The sequence below is a fragment of the Cebus imitator genome, unplaced genomic scaffold, assembly GCF_001604975.1.
Source record: "Cebus imitator isolate Cc_AM_T3 unplaced genomic scaffold, Cebus_imitator-1.0 Scaffold251, whole genome shotgun sequence".
In the NCBI taxonomy this organism is placed as follows: Eukaryota; Metazoa; Chordata; class Mammalia; order Primates; family Cebidae; genus Cebus; species Cebus imitator.
In genome coordinates this window covers 372,662-379,377 of record NW_016107566.1, presented here as the reverse complement: position 1 = coordinate 379,377, position 6,716 = coordinate 372,662, and the positions used below count along the sequence as shown (strand labels likewise).

At 46.8% G+C, this 6,716-nt stretch overlaps 1 pseudogene; it reads left to right on the top strand.

Moving 5' to 3' along the window:
- The first annotated feature begins 3,491 nt into the window (after window positions 1-3,491).
- Window positions 3,492-5,789, top strand: LOC108282799 (annotated as a pseudogene).
- Window positions 5,790-6,716: the final 927 nt, after the last annotated feature.

Genomic DNA, 6,716 nt, shown 5'->3' with positions numbered 1-6,716 from the left:
AAAAATGGAAAAATCCACAAAGAGAAAATCTCTTTTTTCCTGATTATGCGCTTTTCTTCATGCTTTTAATTTTAGCAAGGCTGAACGGCAGATTCATAAGATTTAGATAACATGAAGACTTCCTTGAATAAGGATTTATTCTTCCAGCTCACAACGACCAGTCAGTACTGTCGACAAACAACAAGCAGGAAGATTTCTCCTAAAAGTCTCAACTAAAGTTAAACCTGGTCAATGAGGACATCAATCTACCCCTAGAAACTGATGCAGAGTATATTTCTTCCCTGTTTTCACTAGAACTTAGCCAGGCTGGAGATAGTATGGACCAAAAGAGCACGCAGTCCCACAGAGTGAGGGAAAGGATGCTAGGAGAGATTGATCATCTCGATTAGCATTTAGCATGTGGATCAGTTAGGAATTAAGTTTCTAATTCAAGGTAAGCTGGTATGGCTGCTCCCTGGTCATCTAGGACACGAGTTCCTTCTAACTCTCCCCCACCTTCGTTAGTACAGAGCTGCTTTCCTGTGTTGCTACATAATCCAAAATGGTGGTTGTAACTCCAGCATGATATTCACAAGAAGGAAAGAGAGGGAACCAGCACAAGGGTGAGCCTCCTAAGTAGGTCAGCCACTTTTAAAGGGCTTCCTGCTAGCCCAGTGAAGCAACTCTGCGTACATCTCATTAGCCAGTCTCTCTGCAAGGCAGCAGGAAATAGTCGTCTCTATGGTTGGTTCATTATCACTTCCAACAATAAGGGATTCTGTCTCACAAAGTGGTGGAAGAATATTGGGTATCTGAAGAGTAGCCACCCTGGCCAGAGGGTGCTAAACACCAAACAGATATCATCTCATTTTAATCCTAATCATATAGTTACAAGGTAGGTTTACAGAACATATACCTTGTTCCATGTCTCCCCAACTTCAAAGCACAAGTTTTAATCACTGGACTGCACTGCCTCCCCAATAATTAGCCATAGGAAAGTGTTTTAAAAAGCATCAGTTGGCAGGGCATGGTGGATCATGCCTGTAATCCCAGCACTTTGGGAGGCCAAGGAGGGCAGATCACCTGAGGTCAGGAGTTCGAGACCAGCCTGGCCAACATGGTGAAAGCCCGTCTCTATTGAAAATACAAAAATTAGCTGGGCATAGTGGCATGCACCTGTAATCCCAGCTACTCAGGAAGCTGAAGCAGGAGAGTCACTTGAACCTGAGAGGCGGAGGTTGCAGTGAGCCGAGATTGCTCCATTGCACTCCAGCCTGGGCAACAAGAGTGAAACTTCGTCTAAAAAAAAAAAAAAAAAAAAGCATCAGTCATTGTCAAGGATGCCTGAAGTTGAGCATAGCCTGAGATAAGAAGTAACAGAGGCTGCAGGCTGAGATAAGAAGGAAGAGTGTCAGTGAAGGCAGAACCCTAGGCCCAGAAACAGCGTGTATCACGCTGAGAAAAAAGCCAAGGCTTAGAATAGGGGTAATAAGTAAAAAGCCTAGTTTTGAAATCTAAGCACTGGTAAGGGTTTGGTCACCAGGTGAAAAAATAAAATTCCCACTTACAAGAGCTGAGCTGACATAAACAGAATATGATCCTCTTTCAGGTTGCAGTGGAGAGGCATGCCCAGGGACTCTCAAGTTAGCGACAGGTGTGTTTAGTGCTAGAATTTGAAAGACATTAAAGCAGCCCGGAATGGTGCCTCTTTACAGCCCTGGCCATGCTGGCTTTCAGGATACGCAGGCTAGCTTGCACATATGACTGTGGAGAACAGCGGAATCAGCACTGCTTGGGAGTCAGCCTGAGCTGAAGGGCCCACCTCTGGGGGCATCCAGTGTTCATACTTCCCAACAGAGAAAACCTGATTGGATGGGTGTTTCAGCCGGTTATTGCTGCCTAAACCCCTTGAAGCTTAGCATCTTAAAACAACAACACTCACTTGTTTTGCACATGAATCTGAAATTTGCATGAGGCCGGGTGCAAATGGTTCAGCTCTCTCCCACATGGCATCTGGGGAGTTCAACTGGAGCGGGCGGGGGCGGGGGGAGTGCGGGGAGGGGTGTTCCACTTTCAGGTGACTCACTTCCATGGCTGGCAAGTTTGTGCTGGCTGTCAGACAGGAGCCCAGCCAAGCCTGTGGTCCCGGGGCCTTGGTACTTACCATGTAGGCCTCTCCATAGACTCCTTGGGCTTCTTCACAGCATGGCAGTTGAGTGAGTGCCAAGAGCAAGTGCCCCAGGAGAGCAAAGTAGAGGTGCCTGGGATTTTTATAATCTAGACTCCAAAATCACACAGCATCACTTCTGCCGTATTTAATTGTTTGAGACAGTTACAAAGTCTACCTAGGTTTGAGGTGGAAAGGGCATAAATCCCACCCGTCCTTGGAGGAGTGTGAAAGTCACATTATGAGAAGAGCAAGTGGGATAAGGGATTTGTTGCAGGCAGCGCTAGAAAACGTGATCTGCCCAGATTGGCGTATGTTCACACAATACGGAGGAAATATATTGGGTGATTTCATGTCAAGGACCATAGAGGATATTTGACCTCCCCTGAGTCCAGTGCCTATATGCTCTTTAGCTTGGACACAGACCCCTGGTCCATTAGTCTGTAGTAGAAACTACGGGAGAATCGGGGAAATTTCCGGGCCTCTGTATTTACCTTGTGGCTTGATTCAGCAGTCAGGGCAGGATGGGAGGTTGTTAAGGCAGTTGTCAAGACCCTGAGAAGCTAAATGGGAACAAGGCAGAATTGCAAACATTTTTTCTCCCCATAATGCATAATGTCTAATCACTTAGATTCTTTTCATGTTTCTGCCGTAAGGATCTTTTAACATGAAAGAATATTTTGAGTAAAGAGCAAAACTAGCCTCCATTTTAAATTCTGTTCCTTGTATACTTCTGTAGTTGCTAAAATTTCTATAATTAACATACACATATTTCACAGAGTAAAAAAATGTATATTGCAAATAAAATCCAGTTAAATTTTTTTTTAATCATTTTGAATTCTACCAGCCTAGCAAAGCAATTTTCATCTTTAGGAGTGCGTTGGAGTCTCCGCCTATCTCTTTCTAAGAGAGAAAGTGAGAAGGGTCTGGGAGTGGATGGCAGTGTGGAGTTACACAGGATGACTTCCTCCGGCAGCGCAGGGGGAGCGTGCAATGGTTTCCTGAAAAGAGAAGGAGCATTTATCAGCGGTGGTGGAAGGATCAGTAGGGAGGAAGCTAGTCAGAAATCCTGGACACAGAAAATACTAGAAGGCTTTCCTCAAGATGCCACTGGGATTCACTCATTCAGCAAACATTTTCCTGAGTGCCTACTATGCATCAGGAGTGAAAGATACAGAGAAGAGGTGGGATATTGTAGAAAAGCCCATGGCCCCTGGAGACGGACTGCCTGGGTTTAAAGTTGCTTCTGTGCCCCTGGACAACTTACCTAATCTCCTGGTGCCCCAGGTCCCTCACAAGACTTTTGAAAAAATGACATGAATTAGTAGATACTAATGCTCTGAACATGAGTGAAGAGAGTGTGGTTAGGATTCTCTTGTGCTGGTTGTTACTATCACAGTCTCTGCACTTAAGTAGTTCATAGTCCGGTAGCTGAAATGGTACAAACTGAAGTCTGCGGAACAAAACAGAGGATGTAACAGGTTCATTTTGTTAAGACGGACAGTTACTGGGCGGCTCCCTTCTGGACGGTTGGTAGATTATGCTGCCCCGAATCTGAGCCCAGGTGTCATTTTGTAAGTCACTGGGCCACAGCAGGCGTTCTCACACAGTGAGAGTCATTCTAAGCAGGAAGGATGAGACGACGATGAAGACTGTTATTGAATACTCACTCCGTGATTGACACTTCTCTAAGTGCCTCATGTGAATTAACTTGCTTAACTCCCCAGGTTACTGGTAAACTATTACCCCCATTTTACAGATGGGGAAACTGGGGCACAGAGAAATGAAGCAACTTGTCTGTGGTAATAGAGGTAGCACATGGTCGCGCTGAGAGTTGAACGCAGGTAGTCTGTGTCCCCACATCAGCCCGCGTGTTACCAGCATCACGTTGCAGACGTACCGCAGACATCAGCTGCAAAAGAGTTGTGCCAAGTGGGGCCCTGGATGCTGTTCACCCACTTCCTTGAGTGTCATTCGTTTGTTGCTTCAATTGACATTTCCGGAGCCCCTTGTCTGACTAGGGCACAGTGGGCACTCTTGGGTACAAAAAGGAAGCCAGGATCCTCCTATCAACAAGTTGTTTCAGGAGATAAGGCTTGTGCCCAAACACAGAGTAATAGGTTCCCCAAGAGGAGCACATATAGTGCTCAGACACGGGGAGGAGGGATGTGTGACTCTGGGTTGGAGACAGCAGTTGAGTTTGAGCTGGGTCTTGAAGGACAGAAGGCCCTTCGAGAAAATAGCATTCCAGCCCTGCGGAGAGCATGAGGAAGGTGTGAGCCAGAAAGCGCAGGACTGCAAGGCTCAGCTGCAGCACTCAGGGTGCACAGGGGCAGTGGCAGGCAATGAAGGCTGCACTGCTGCGTGGGGCCCCCTTGCCCTTGAACTCTGCTTGGCAATTGGATTGCAGTTAGTAGGAACTGAGGAGCTTGTGGAGACTTTTAAGAATGGGAGTTTTTCCCCTTGCAGAGTCTGGAGAAATTGCCAGCGCCCAGAAATGGCCCCTCAAAGGGGAAGGAGAAAAAGGAAGAACAGGTCATCAGTTTCAGACCCCAGGTGGTTGAAGGAATGTATTTGGTGCCTGCCATATCTTTGGCACCTTCAATGACACCTTTGTCCATGTCACTGATGTTTCCGGCAAGAAAGCCACCTGCCATGTGGCTGTCGGGATGAAGGTGAAGGCTGACAGGATGAATCCTCACCACACGTTGCCATGTCAGCTGCCCAGGAAGTGGCCCAGTGGTACAAGGAGCTGGGCATCACTGCCCTACACATCTGCAAACTCAGGAAACATCAGCCCACAGCAAGAAATAGGACCAAGAACCCTGGAGCTGGGGCACAGTCGGCCCTCAGAGCCCTCGCCTGCTTGGGGGTGAAGATCGGGGCAGACGGAGGCTGTCACTCCCGTTCCACTCTGACAGCAGTAGAGGAAGGAGGATTGCCATGGTCACTGCCTGTGAACAGGAGTCCTCAAAATAGTTTCTGTTAATGATTTGCCTTCCCATATAAACAACAACAAGAAAACAAACAAGATGGGGAGCCAAATGATCAACTCTGGGATTTGAAGAATGATCCCCAGCCCACGGAGGGGGAGTTGAGGAAGAGAAGGCAGGGGAGAGGACATGAGTACAGCAGCAGGGGGAGCATGAAACGAGGAGGAAAGAAAGAGGAAGGGCACCGCAGCGTGATCAGGTCACTGCCAACCCTCCCTTTGCTGCTTAAAACCTTTCAAATGGCTTCCCATTGGTTTGAAAGGAAGCTCAAAGTCGTTAGCACAGCGTGCACCCTGCCTTTGCCTCTTTGGCTTCTAGAGCTTCAGCCAACAGCCTTCTTTTCACTCATGGAGTACACTCCGCCTCTTCCTTCTCACCTGCAGTTTCCTCTGCCAGGAATGTGACTGTCTTCCCCATTCTTTCCCACGTTAGGCTCCATTCACCCATCAGGTTTTAGCTCAGCGTATATTCTCAGCACATTTTCTTTGTAGCACTTGACCCAGTGGCAATTTTACATTTGTTTGTATAATTGTTTAAATAATGCCTGTCTTGATTGTAAGCTTCCTGACAAGGAGTAAATGTCTGTTTGGCTTATTCTTGTACCTCAGCACCAATTATCTCTTGAGATAATATGCTCTTAAAATGTTAGATCAGGCCAGGTGTGGTGGCTCATGCCTGTAATCCCAGCACTTTGGGAGGCTGAGGCAGGCGGATCATGAGGTTAGGAGATCGAGACCATCCTGGCTAACATGGCGAAATCCCGTCTCTACTAAAAACAAATACAAAAACTTAGCCAGGCATGGTGGCATGTGCCTGTAGTCCCAGCTACTCGGGAGGCCGAGGCAGAAGAATCGCCTGAACCTGGGAGGCAGAGGTTGCAGTGAGCCTAGATCAGGCCACTGCACTCCAGCCTGGGCAACAGAACAAGACTCCATCTCAAAAACAAAAAATGTTATATCAATGAACGGAAAATCTGTAAGATTTGGTAACCGACTGAATAAAAGGATGAAAGGTAACACCAGGCTCTTTAATCACTAGTGACAGGTAAAGTGGTGTTGCCATTTACAGCAACAGCGAACACAGTAGAAACGTTTTTCCAGGGATAATGATGAATCCAGCATTGTACATATGGACTTGGAGGTGCCAGCAAGTAATCAATTTGTCTAGCAGGCCACAGCAAATTTACCACCACAGTTTAAGGGAAATATTACAGCTAGAGAAAGAAAGAATGAAGAGTTTTAAGATGTATCCACAAGAATTAGTTTGCCTTCATGTAGGAAAAAAAAACCCAAAAGAATGAAGGCTTAATACGTAAGGGTTTATTTTTCTTCCACATAAACACAGTTTGGGGCTGGGCTCAATGGCTCGTGCCTGTAATCCCAACACTTTGGGAGGCTGAGGCATGATGATCACTTGACTCCAGGAGTTCGAGATCAACCTGGACGACATAGTAAAAATCCCCACCCGCACTGCTCCTCTCCACAATTTTTTTTTTTTTTCAATTAGCTGGACATGGTCACATGTGCCTGTAGTCCCAGCTACTCGGGAGGCTGAGGTAGGAGGATTGCTTGAGCTCA